The 14,225-nt window shown below is 41.9% G+C and overlaps 1 protein-coding gene across 1 annotated transcript in view; it reads left to right on the top strand.

Moving 5' to 3' along the window:
- The first annotated feature begins 131 nt into the window (after window positions 1–131).
- Window positions 132–14,225, top strand: part of BZW2 (basic leucine zipper and W2 domains 2) — a 59,989-nt gene continuing 45,895 nt past the window's right edge. Inside the window, exon 1 of the mRNA XM_086742440.1 lies at window positions 132–278. The gene's annotated coding sequence lies outside the window, so the exon portion shown is untranslated. The remainder of the gene's footprint in view (window positions 279–14,225) is intronic.

Here is a 14,225-nt window from a genome sequence, read left to right on the forward strand (position 1 = left end):
AGAGAAGGAGACTATACCTCTTTTTGACCCTCTTTTTGAAGCTGAGAAGAGGGTTTTCGTTTTCTTTTCCCCTCTTTTTTTCTGGATTTCCCCAGGTGCCTTCTCCGTGCCCCTCCGGAGAGGGGCCGGGAGTGGTGCGGCCTGGCGGAGGGGGCGGCCGCAGCGGCGCCCGTGTGTCAATGTGTCTGTCCTTCACTCCTCCATTGTCTGCTGCCGCCGCCGCCGCCAGTGCCGCCGCGCCTGCCCTCCCCTCCGCGGACCGCGCAACCACCCGACAGGTGTGGGCGGGCGCCCCTCACGGCCGGGCTTCCCCGCGGAGAGCGCGGCCGCTGGCGGGCGGGAGCGGCGCCTCAGCCCCGCGGCGGCACTGCCCGGGCGGGCGGCGTCCGCGGGGCTGCGGCGGGGCAGCGCCGGGCGGGCGGGCGGGCGGGCGAGCGAGGCGCGGGGCCTGTGCGCGGCGGCCATTCGCGGGGCCGGGCGTGTGCCGCGGCGGGATGGAGCTGGGTGCCCGCAGTGGGGGGAAGCCCGCGCGTGGGAATGCCGCCGTCCGCGGGTTTGGGCGCCACGGCCGCCCTCACCTCCGCGGCTGCTGTGAGCGGGTGACGGGTCGGGGGGAGCGGGGAGAGCCCGGTGGAAGCCCCGAGGGCTCCGGAACGGAGCTGGGTCTGCGGGTGGGAGGGCGGCGGTGCGGGCGGGTACCTTTTTTCCGCGGGGGCTGCTTCCTTGCCTTTTTACAGCATTGGTTTGCGGGGTGGTTTTTGTAGTTGGTTTTTTTTTTTTTTTTTTTTCTGGGCAGGAAAAGGTGTTTATTCGGCTAAAGTGTCCGAATAAAGCCCTGGCTGTGTCACGGCATCGCGCCTCCAAAAGGAAGCAGACTTTGATGAATTGGGAAGGGAAATACGGCGTTTGGGATGTTTAGAGCGGTGCCTTTTGTTAGCGGCTTTCTAAAATTAAACCGTCGGTGGAAAAACGATCTTTGTTATGGATCCAACTTTCCACTCTTCCAGCTGAAGCTCGGAAGGCACAGGGATGATCCTGCAGATCCCCAGCAAGGGACAGAGGCTGAGGCTTTTTTACATCCTTGATTTCTGCATGTGTTTGTACGGGAGGGAAAAGCAGAATCCTAGTACTTGGTGGTGACTTTTCACCCTCCTTTGTCCTACTCTTCGGTCTATATTTTTGGTATCTTTTCTTTTAAGGAACCTATTTTTTTCCTGTAACTAATTTTTGAAGGCAAAAAGCACCAAACTGATTTTTTTTTTTTCTTTCCTTACTACATGTAGGTCATCTCATGGCTTCTTCTTTATTGGAATAGCTAGCTTAAGTACTACTCTTGTTCTCTGTTTTCACATTTGTTAATTGCTTAACTGACTTTCAGAAATCGTGAAGTCCTGTTGTTTGCTTCCTGGTTTATAGAAGAGCATGCTCCTGAATCTAGTCTATCTTCATAAATATTTGGGTGCAAAACCAAAATGTGGTAGGATTTTATTTTAACAAAACACTCAAATTTTGTATGTTTTACTGGTTTTAGAAATTATGGAAATACAACCGCTGTTTAGTTTTACTTGAATCAACAAGTGTAAATGAGAGATGGCTTTGGACTTCAGATCATAGCAGATTCCCTCGATGTTTTTTGTGGGAAACCAAAAGTGCCTTAAAGGAGATGCCCTCAAGACAAAAATGCTGTTTATATTCTGGTCCAGAAAGATATCCCCTTGTTGTGCCTAACAGAAATCTGTCAGTGGCTCAACCGTGAGGGCTGAAATTAGATTTTAGGTGGTCTTTGGTTAGTGCACTGCAGGGTGTGAATTTAACCCGCTATGAACACATTTTGTGATATTATAGTACGCTGATAATCTTTGTGGCACTATTAAATAGCAAGAGCCTCCAAGCTTCCTTTCATATACCAGAAAAACCCAGGCATTCAATGTACAAAAGTATGCATATTACATTCCTTTTTTTTTTTTTTTTCTTTTAATGAGAACTGCACCCTAGTTCACAGAGTAAACAGACAAACAATTTTTCCCGGCAGCCTCACTTGGTGACTTATGGTTGCACGAGTGCTCCATCTGTAATGTTATAAAATACTTTAACGCTAGTTAAAAATGTTTCTTCCTCTTACTTATGGAAAGTGTCTGTATGACTTTCAGTCCAGTAGTTTGCAGACATTTCACAATCTTTGGTTTATCCTCGCGAGATCGTGATGAGGTAATGAAGTGGTGTTGCCTCCATTTTATGTATGGAATTTGAAGCATGGAGGCAGCAAGTGATTTTTCCAAGGTGGTGTGGGGAGTCTGTCAGGCCAGGGAACTGAAACATGGAAATGCAGCTTCTTTACTTTTGTGTCTTGCCTCTTAATGCATTTTCTTTTATCTACTGTATCTGTTTGTTTCACGTATTTAAGTTGTGTGTTACTGTGTGGTAATTAATAATTTAAGTTTTGGGTATTATAGAGGGAGAAGGAAATGTTAACGCCACTGCAACTCAATTTATCATTTAGATTTCAAATTGCAAGTATTACTTATAACAAAAAATCCATATTGCCTCATCAGGTGTTAGATCTCATATGTCTGATTTGTGAAGCAGGTGCCAGTGGAGACATTTTCCCCCTGCAGTTTGCTGGTTCTAGTGTGTGTGGATCTGCTCATGGGATTCTATGATGGCTATTGTAATCAGTGTATAGGTGTTCATAAACACCTGATGTTTTCTGCAGTTGTTGAGAGCAAGATTCATGCAAGAAAAATAACAAATATTTCTTTAATTAAATAACATGCAATTTTGGTGAATATACGAAACAGTAACCATTTTTTTGGGTCAAGCTGCAGTAGAAGAGACTGCCTTATGCTTTGGAGAGTCCACCATGAAACTCTCAGTCTTTGGACATAGAAGACAGGAAAAGGAGATGCTGATCTGGTTTCACGGATTTCAAGCTGTTTTCTGTCAAGTGACTGACCTTTGCTTTTACCTTGGAGGCTTGCTTGAATTATGGCCATGTACTCTGCATGGGTCAAAGATCCTATAACCTCTTTCTGTGCCTGGGCTTGGCATGATTAGAAACTTAGTATGACCCACTACATTTTATTTAGGGGAAAAATCAAATAACAGGTCAAACAAGTGCTGATATTCCTATGACTTATTCTCCTAGCTACCATTTCACTGGTTCACAGCTAAGACCTTCCTCAGCACAAAGTGATATCTCTGTATTTACCTTTGTATTTGAGAGCCTGCGGTGGGTTTTTTGAATTTAGGTAGCGTTTGTCTGCAGCATCCTGAGATTACAGCTTTCACAGCTGCTTGAAAAAGGACCTCTTTTTATTTGTTTTTGAACTTGCTACTTCATATTTTCATTTGATTCCCCACCCCCAGCCTCTGGTTCCTGTTTTGGGAGACAATGAAGAGTTGTTCCCTCTTCACTCTTTACTTGCAGTCATGGCTTGATAGACCTGTCTTATCCCCTGCCACTGTCTTTTTGCGAAGCTGAAGTCTTAAGTCTCTTTAGTCGTTCCTATATAAAAGCCATTTCGTATGGTTCTCAAGTGCATTTTCGCAAAATGGTTCTGTCTTCCGCGTGGCCTGGACTGTGGGAAATCTTCACGTGGAGCTGAGCTTTTCAGACAGACCTCCACTTCATTTTAATTATGCTGACTCCGATCCTGATAGCTGTACCCTGGCCAAAGTGAGGAGTATCTAATAGCATTGTTCGTTTAGATCAATTCAAGTTCCTGCAAGTTCAAGGGTTTTTTATTCCTAGAAACATCGTCTGTTTTTTCCTCTCAGATCTCACAGATACTAATCAGTGGATAGGTTACAGTTTTCTCCGAGTTGATTGGCATTGTATAACTCCTGGACTTCCTTAAGTATTTTTATTTTGTTGTAAGTGAAGGTTTTTTTTAGGTTTCTTTATGTTTGGATCTTAGGACAGCCACTGGATCTATGATCTGGCAACATTGCCAAGTCTTGTTTTTGTATCAGAAAGTAAATTATAAGAAGACCACAAAAGAATAACTGAGAGCAGCCAGGGACTGGTGTGCGTGGTACATGTTTGAACACAGTAGGTATGCATTTGAATTACAGGGTATTTCTGTAGCCAGGATGCTCATCTGAGACGTGGGTAGAGGTCTCCGTCTGCTACTGATTCCGTCTGGGACCTTACACAAAGCTCTACACTTTGAAATTCAGGAGCAAATCCCAGTGCTTGACTCCAGGTCTATCCAAAGTCAGAGAAAATGAGACCTGTGCTCGCTTTTTTCCCTTTAACCCTGACTTGAAGGGTTCTGAAGCATATGGGACGGAAGGATACCGAAGTATCTTCCAAGGGATTGTCTGGTCCAGGCTATTGGGTGAGCATGTTCTCCAGTGGGAAATAAAGGACAGAGCAGCGTGAATGTACCAGTTTGGGACTTGAAGGTTCATATAATGGTATGATCCTCCTGACAGCATTTAGTAGTTTTATTTAGCACATGTGTTGGTGGTTTGTTCCTACACCTGATCTGACTAAGCAAAGCCAGCTTTGGTGGTTTTGCACCCAGACTATAGCCAGCATAGCAGCCATCTATAGAGGTTTCTTTGGAGAAAACTCTCAAGTTTATTTGTGTAGACTGCAAAGTACATTTTTGAGTGTATGCTTTTATTTTTGTGTGTATATTTAACTGCTAATCGTGCAAGGGCAACCCATGTAATCTTCCCACAAGTAGCAAGGGTTAACGGTGCAAAGAAGGAATTTTGAGGCGCTCAGTTGTTGTGGTGATGAGGGTGATGTGAGTGCCTTAGATAAACTGCATTTGTACGGCCTGGTTAAAAAATCAGCGTTACTTTCATAATTAAACCAGGTATGTGTACCCCTTGCTCCATTTATATACTCAACACTGGATCTGTAATTCAGGAAAAAAAAAATAAATTGCTCCTTTGCAAGTTGATTTCATATTCTCTTAATTGTTTGTTTTAGATGGTCCTGATATGAACAACTTGCTCAGACAATACCTCTTTTTTTCTTTTTCATATGAGACTAAGTCATTATGATTCTTTTTGATTATAAAAAAAAAATCCAAAGTCTAGACAAATTGTTTCATGCATATGAATTCCATGTAGGTAGATACTTTAATTTTTTTGTAGGTGTAATAGAACAAGCAGCTTTTTTCTGATAAAGGACTGAGATGTATTTAGTGACTGCAGAGCAATATGTATCAGAGGGCACCTGAGCACCTTTGCAGGACCAAGTTCTTTCCCACTTGTAAGCTTTGCAAGTGGTGGCAAGAACTCAATCATGCATTGGCATGGCTTCTCTAAGAGCTGATTTGCAGTGGCTTTTCAGACTGATGCTGCTAAAATAAATTCAAAGCTTCAGAGACATAAAGTAAATAAAATTACATAAAGCTGTAAAGGAGATCCATCTCTGTGTAGAAGGACACTGAAAAACTTTACAGTGCGTATAGATCCTACTCCACCTTTTGGGAATTGTGAGTGGGATACTGGGAAAAATAAAGTCCCCAAGAGCATTGTGTTAGGAGCAGTTAGTCAGTGACAGTCAAACCTTTTATCTGGTGAAGAATGGTGGAGGCAGTTGGGTTAAACGTATCTAATTAATTTAATTTAATCCGTGAGTAGTTGTTCAATGTAAGATAAGTTTATTTAAACTCTGCTTATGTAATACAGTCATCTACAGATATATGTACCTGCTTGCAGGCTTAAGGTGATTGTTTAGGACAGGGGAATAAGATTGTGCGTTGAATGGATATGTGCTATTAAGTTCAGATTGCTTTAAGAGACAATTCTTTACTCCTCAGCTTATTTTATGTCCTCGTTCCTCCTGTTCAAGAATTCTTACGTCTCTGTTGCACATAAGGCAATAGGCTGTCACCTATATTACCTGCCTAAGCCTGCAGGTAAAGTAATTCCATTTGATATGCCATGTGGAATAAATTTCACCAGTGAACTGCCGGGATTGCCTATTAAACTGTGGATTTGATTTCTTTTTCCATGTGATCCGTTGCTGATTAAATATGAGTACTCCCCTCAACTGCAGCAGTACTTACTTGCTAATTTAAAATAGTAATTGTCTATTCAAAGAGAAATAGAATTCTCGGGGATCACGCAGAGGTAATGCTGATGTGTGAGAGGAAGATTGACAAGTGGAAAAAATCTATTGCTCACCATAGAGAGGTCTGAGGAGTGCAATATTATTCTACCGTGCCTGAAAACCCTTTTCAACTTGTCGAATCATACTTCTTAAATCTAGCTGTAGATCTTGTAAGAGACTGCGAAAGTCAAAATAAAAGCTAATCCAAAATAAAGAGAGAGTGCAGTGACCAAAGCGATGAGTTTCAGTGTTTAACAGTGTTGGTCTTCTATAAAGAGTGGTTGTATAGTGCAAGCACAATAAAAGGAGATTGTGTATTTGTAGCGTATTGCTGGTAAACCTTCGGACTTGGATCACGGTTTTGCGATGGGGTTGGATAGGTGCAGCTGGCAGCTCACGTAGGTCACATTGCGACCCTGGAAGGTGCTTGATGCAGACTTCCCTGGCGAGGGAAAGTGGTTAAGAGGTAAGCTGGTCGTGAGTCAGTACTGAAGCTGAAGCCTGAGTAATGGCTGATACACGTGGTAAGAGCTTTTTTTTTCCTGTTGTTCAGTCTTGTTCCCACTCCGTCACTAAGTACATTTTAATATAGTAAAAAACCTACCTCACATGTGCCGTATAAAACAAATAATCTTTTGTTGAGTTACATATTTTGGTTTTTAAAATCCCAGAAGTCAGGAAAATATTTCCAGGAAGTAAATCAGTAGTAATTCCTACCATAATAGGGACTTTGTCTATAAGAGCTGTTTGCTGTTATGCGTCAAAGAGCTTTTGGAAATAGAAATGTGATTTTGCCGTAGCATTTGCATAGAGTTTTCTGGAGGAATTTTAAAATTCATTGAGTATTTCATACATAGGCATGTTTTAGAGTCCTGTATAAGGATTTGCTCTGCAAAATCTGAGTTATTCTTAGGTTAGGTGGAGAAGTGTTGTATAGATTGCATGCAGTTATTGCAGACTCATAGGAGCAGACAAAGATTATTGCTTTTAGTCAGCCTGTAAGAAGGATGGATTACCTCTGGTGAGAATTAGAATGGAGGACAGACAGGTCAGGCAAGGAAAATGCTAGACACTGTCTGGGACAGAGAGGTCGGTCAGGGACAGAGAGGTCGGTCAGGGACACAGGAAGGAAGCACCTCCTGCAGTGTCTTGAATCGCAAGGAGTTACACCCTTCTACAACTCCTTCCACTACTGCAAACAGAACAATTACATGTGGCTTTGGGGTTGTACTTCATTGTAATAACCACTATTTAATGTGTTTTCTTTTCATGCGGAAAAGGAAGTCTAAGCAGATCAACAGTTTGTAATTTGCAAGCTTAAATGAGCCGTTCATTTTAGGTTTTGTTTCCATGGGAAAAAAAAAATCCCCTGCTTATCTAGAAACATTTTTTTAAGAGGATGTACTTATTCAGTGCATTCAAGTTATACGCTATTTGTTTTTCTTCTGATAAGGCACAGGAGGTGAAGTCTTCGGAACATGTTACTGAGCGTTAGCAGATACAGGGCTAGTCGTTTATTTTCACTACCATTTAATGCCTCAAGCGATCGGAAATTAGAAAAACAATTTGTTTTTAAATACTCAAGGAGAAGTCAACCCTTTAAAAAGAAGAGGGGATGGTGAGTTTCTTCTCAATCTGCACCCTCCTCTGTATGAGCCAGGATTGATATGATGAGTTTGGCTAGTGTCTTGTTGCTAGTTTTGTCCTGTGTCTCTGCACCTCTCTGAGATTGCTCCTGAAGCCTGTGCTGGTAGTGTCCCTTCTGTCTTAGGTCTGCTTTGACTCCATTGTCTCAATGCATGGTTTCCCGTGACCGAGAGCTGGGGATCCCATACCATCAGCCAGTGCTAGGGAAGCTGTTGAATCCTATATTCTGTCTGAGATGTATTTTTTCCTACGTTTTGTGTCAAAAAAGAGGCCCCAGTCAGCATGTCCCTAGGGCCACTTGAATCCTTGGCTCTACTGTTTGGATTCATTGTCCTGTGCATCAGTCTCGGGTCCCTTCCCAGCACAGGGAAACACCTCACCTGGTTCTCTGCTCAGGTATATGGATGAGGTCTTTTGCCAGGTTTTGAGTTTGAGGCTATATTGTTTTGTAGAACTTTATTAGAAGTCTTTTCCTTGGATTAGAGAAAGGAAAGCATACTCATAATTTACTTTTCCAAAGGAGCTAAGGGAAGTGCTTTGTATTTTTCAATTGTTTTATTCATGTTAAAATGCTTATTGGTGTATGCTGAAAATTCATGATGCCTTCTTCCCAGTGTGCCCTGCCATCAGTATGTCAACTTATTTGCATTGCTGTTGTGCCCCCAAGGTCCTTTGTTACTATAGCGAACTGGTTGTATTAGTGACCTACGCTGCTAAATCATCAAGGTATCAGACTGTCAGGTCTCTCCTGGGATGAAGTTGTGCTATTCTTGAAGTTTCATGTGTAAGCAATGGTCCACAGCTTCCCAAAGCCAAATGTGTCAAGCCAAAGCTTTTCATGGGTAACCTGTTTGATGCTAGGATTAGTTTAGTAGTGCTCTTGCTGAGTTGCTTTGGTTTCCTGGGTATAAGGAGGCCTGATTCTTTCCCAGTTTCCCTTTGCCTTGTCTTGTCAGTTTAAACAGTTGTTGACCTGTTCAGTCTGACCTGGCTGGTAGGTATCAGCGCTGCAAAAGCAGTGTTATGGTATGAGGGGACAACACACAAAAAAAAAATGTTTTGAAGCTGAAGGAGAGCAAGATGTCAGTGATGGGGAAACGGGCACTGTCTTCTTCCTAGTGTAGACTAAGATGTTCCCCATTTATTCTTTTCAACATCTCTGTTACTTTTTTCCTTTCTTGTAATTCCAGTATAATTTAATTAGTTCCTGTTAATAACTAGGTTATTAGATTACTGAATAGCTACCTTAATTAGTGTTCTCAACAATTGGTTAATAAAGGTTCATATCAGCATATTCTTAGTCTGAAATATCAACTTTGTTTTTTCAGCATTGTCAAGAACAGAGGAAAATTACGAGCTGTTGCAAAGCCCCTGATTGAGAGTCATGTTGAATATCTGCTTTCTTTTATTTTAAATTAAAAAAAAATAGATTTAGGTTGGCACTTCTGCTACCTTTGTATTTTATCTTCCATTAGCAAAGAACATATGCCAAGTTTTCTAGTTTTTCAGCTCTACAGAGCGTATCAAACTAGGCAGAGCAGCATTCGAGGTGGGATGCAAATGTAGTGGTCTGCATGGGCTTTAGCAGGCAGTTCATTGACTTTGAGAGTGTGGCTGTATCTATGACTGAAAAGACCTACATTTTGAGATGTAGCATTAGTTCATTTCTTAAAATTAGAATTTTTTTTCCTCATTGTACAATAGATGCAGTAGCTGTTAACAGGTTTTTTGGCTTTTGAAAAGTTTCTATTTCTTTCAAAAGGACAGGAGGTGTAGCAATGAAAGATACATGACTCTTTTTCCACTCGAAGTTGTTGTGTTTTGTAGAATCCTGTTCTAGATCCACATTCAAGGGCCTTAGGTTAGCTGGCATGTCTTTCTGAAGTCCTCAGAGAAACCAGCCAAGCCTTTCATTGTGTTTTCCAAGTCCAGAAAAAAAAATCCTTTAGCTGTCTCATTAATAAACTTTTTAAATCCTTCCTATCTTGCATCCTTGTAGGAAGTGAGTTGTATAAATCTAGCATAGCTTTTAGTGGCACTCTTACTCTCTCTTACATGTATGTATGTATGCCTACACCTACAGACATACCTTCCATGGAACTTTTATTAGGTTATCTGCAGAAGTAGGTTGCTGGTGTTGGTCTTTCCAGTGCATGAACAATGATGCTGTAAACAGGAAAATAGATTTCCCCATTGATAGTGTCAAACATCATTGTGCTGAGCTGACATTGATACAGCCCAAACAACCACAAAGCCGATGTATGCTGCTTTTGCTGAAGGAAGGCTAGGCTGGCCAGTGTAGCGATGTTTTATGCCCATTGAAAAAGATATTAAATGTATTCCAGTTAGAAATCTTTAACTCCTGCAGTAACACTCGGCTTCAGAAACTGCGTTGGGCACAAGTGGGTTGTTGTGATCTGATGCTGAGCCTGTTCTCTCAGAATATTTGTGGTACGCTGGATTTTGAAACTTCTCGGCCAACAACGGAAATTCTGTGAATCATTTTGGGAAGATAATCAAGCAAGTCTACTGAGTTAACTGTAGAACTGAATAATACAGCATTAGTAATTATCCTATTGTTAATTTTGGTTGTGTAATTAAACTCTTAACTCTGCCTGAGATGTTTTTAGGTGTCGCTGAGCTATAGGCTTTCCCACAGATTGCCAATCTGCAGGTGTGAATTTCTGTTGTAACTGTAGAAACTGGTGGAGGGATTTTGATCTAGTTCAGGTATCTAAAAAGTGCCTAAAGCTGAAGCTGTTCATGAGAGACTTCCTTAAGATCTCACCCTAAGATGGGCAAGCAGAATATTTTAAATAAACTATTTTCTGGAAATGTTTTCTTTTCTCCATTGGTTATGAAAAGAGGCAAGGATTGCAGGGTCAGACTTAGGTGTCTGTTGTCATTCATGTTTAAAGTTAGGCCAAATGCACTCCAATTTTGGGGTTCTGACAGTTAGCTGTTCAGTCAAGAAAAGTGGATATGGGTTGTAGCTTAGCTGATTGCCTCTTAAAATGATCAACAGGGAAATAGGTAGTGGTCCTCACAACTAATAGCGTCAATTAAACTGTTGGTTTTTGCACTGAGCTAAGCTGACTGACAGCTGTCTGTGCTTCCATTTCCAGTGAGTGGGCACGAAGCACTTCAGGAACTGCAGCAGCATAAATGGTCCTGCCCGCAGGTGGGATTTGCTGCCTCTGTGATGGAGTGGGATAGAATATTATATACCTGCTTCTGGTCTACATCTGGGTGAAGCAGATGTCTCTCACTCAGTAACTTCTACTAGCTTTTTGTAACATGATTATGCTGTTAGCACATGACACTAATACTGGAAGATAGAAACAAATTAGTGAAGCAACAGGCTAATTATATTTTTCTTGCTCGAGTGATTTATATTGCTCTTTTATTTGACTTCCCGTCATGGCAATGTTTCCTAATTCTGAGATTCTGGCTACCTGTGTATAAAAATGTATTTTTGAGAACTGAGTTTTCGTCTGATTGCAATTATGATCAAAATTGCTTATAAATGTCTTTTTGAGGAGCAAAACTATTGAGATTCATTCATAGCATTCATAAAGGCCGTTGCTTGCGATGCTGTGTTTGTAGATAAGACTGAATTCTTTGGGTTAGTTTGGTGAACTTCAAAGTCTGCTGAATCTGGATGACCAACGAAACATATTCTTGGTTTTATGCGTTTATATTTTGAGATAAACATTGCATTTAATGACACTTATGTCCAGATACAGCATGGAAGAAGATTAAGAAAAAGGAAGCTGAACTGTTGAAATTGAGGGAAGATGTGCTGTTTTGATCACTATGTCCATGCATGGTATATCAAAATAGAGGAAACTTTGCCATAATTTGAGTTTTTTGTTTGCCAAACCAAGACTTATTTCTCAGTTTGTTCTGAAGCGTAAATAGTGTCAGAGTCCAATACTCTCTGACCAGCTTCTTTTAGATATGCCAGACGTGGAGAACGTGATGTTTAATATCTAATTTATTTATCTGAAGATAGTTGATATTACATGAGATTTCTGATTTAGCAGAATGATACAAAATGTACTGAAATTACAGTACAAATGTAAATTACACATAACAGAATAAAGCAATTGCAATACAGAGTTCAGTCACCATACCAATGTGATGCCTGTTACCACTCTCTACAGTATGCTCTCCATCACAAAGCTTGGCATCCTTGGTCACTGGAAAGAAATGTGTGTTGAGTCACAATATTCTGTACAGACAGGCTCAAAGCTTTTTGTTTTCATGGTCTTGCACATGGGTCATGGCAATCCCAGGCACAAATACAGGCTGGGTGGAGAATGGATCGAGAGCAGCCCTGAGGAGAAGGACTTGGGAGTGCTGGTGGATGAGAAGCTCAACATGAGCAGGCAATGTGCCCTTGCGGCCTAGAAGGCCAACCGCATCCTGGGTTGCATCAAGAGAAGCGTGGCCAGCAGGTCGAGGGAGGTGATTCTCCCCCTCTACTCTGCCGTGGTGAGACACCAACTGCAGTACTGTGTCCAGTTCTGGAGCCCCCAACATAAGAAGGACATGGAACCAGTTGGAGCGAGTCCAGAGGAGAGCCATGAAGATGATCAGAGGGCTGGAGCACCTTTCCTATGAGGACAGGCAGAGAGAGTTGGGGCTGTTCAGCCTGGAGAAGAGGAGGCTCTGGGGAGACCTTGTAGCGGCCTTCCAGTACCTAAAGGGGGCCTACAGGAAAGACAGGGAGAAACTCTTTAGTAGGGCCTGTTGTGACAGGACAAGGGCTAATGGTTTCAAAATAGAGGGAGGTAGATTTAGATTAGATATTAGGAAAAAAATTTTACACTGAGGGTTGTAGAACACTGGAACAGGCTGCCCAGAGAGGTGGTGGATGCCCCATCCCTGGAAACATTCAAGGCCAGGTTGGATGGGCCTCTGAGCAACCTAATCTGGTTGGAGATGTCCCTGTTCCTTGCAGGGGGTTTGGACTAGATGATCTTTGAAGGTCCCTTCCAACCCTAACCATTCTATGATTCTATGACTGAAGACAACTAGTTTGAATGCTTTCCCTCTTCTCAAAAGAAGCAACCTAAAGTCTTCCTACAAAATTGGTAATACAACATGTTGACCCAGGTCAGTCCTCTTGGGATTTATGTTTACATCTCCTCCTCACCTGGACTTACTGAATAGACACCCAGCTCTCAGGGCTCTTGTCGTAGTACTCCTGAGTGCAGTATGCTGTCATGGGTGAGTAATGCTTGTCTTGTGTGTTTGTGGATTTACGAGCCAGCCTTTCTTGAAGTACAGAGTGAGAAGGAGCTATGTGGGATGCATGGTGCCTGTAAGTTTTACAGGTCTTGTACCTGACCTCATACCAAAACTTGACTTACTGGGAGAAATTAGCCTTCTTTTGTCCAGAGTCTGGTCTCTGAAAGTGGCTTGTAGGGTTGGGTAGGTATAAAAAATAATATGGTGGTATAAAAGTATAGATAGATGGGAGTGCTACGTTTTTCTTTTATGCTCTTGTCATATTTGACAGCGGCTTTCAGCTTAGAAGGTATTTAATAGCCTTTGATAGATTTTTCTTCCATTAATTCCTCTAAGAGCTTTCCGGCTTCCACATAGATGTGAGGAAATTACTTTCTGAAGTAAGGCTGAGAGTGCTGGTGTTAAGCTGCCAAGTAGTGGGTAGCGTAGCAAGTGTGTGACCCTTCTCTGTATGCTCAATCTGTAATAGCTGTTTTTCTGACTCACCTAGGATAATAGTTGGTTGTGTAGGCACCCCATGCCATACGTTATTGCGTGGGTTTTGTGTTGTTGTTTTTTTTTTTTTCCCAACATCTAACTTGTGGATATGAATTGATATCTATTGCCATAGAATTATCTCAGCTTGGTCTGAGAGAAATTGTACCCATCACTGCCTAGAAAATAACTATTTGCAAGTTGAAGCAATCTAAGCTTTGACTCCTTTTATCCTCTGCTCCAGGAATTTGTTCACTAAAACTGATGTGTTCTGTCAAAATGTTCAACCTGCTCTGAGGAGGAGGAAGCAACTGCAGGGAACGTGGAACTGCTTTTGGGATGCAGAGTGATACAAGTCAGTTATGGACTCCCATTCTGTCCAAGTGAATACTGCTAACAGCATAACCAGTGTTAGATGGTATATTTGGAATAGTTGAGATGGTGCAAAGCGTTGTGCATTTCCACTGCTGACTCTTTGTGCCATCTCTTTTTAGCCAGAAATATCAAAATTCAGGTGTCTGGAAGCTGATTCACTGTCCTGCAGGTGAAAAGCCATGTGTTAACTTGGTGAACTCTTTTCCTTTGCACATACTTTGAAGAAATAATTAGGGAGTTCTAAGTTAAAACTGGCTTTACTGCTTACAGCAGTTGTCATTTCATTAAAGCCAAGGCCTTCGCTGCTTGCAAGTGTGTTAGAGGTGTTGGCTATTAATACACCCCTCCTCCGATTACTGTATTTAGTTTGTGAAATAATAAACTGTTAGCAACTGGG

This window comes from Chlamydotis macqueenii, chromosome 2 (genome assembly GCF_036417535.1).
Source record: "Chlamydotis macqueenii isolate bChlMac1 chromosome 2, bChlMac1.mat, whole genome shotgun sequence".
NCBI lineage: Eukaryota > Metazoa > Chordata > Aves > Otidiformes > Otididae > Chlamydotis > Chlamydotis macqueenii.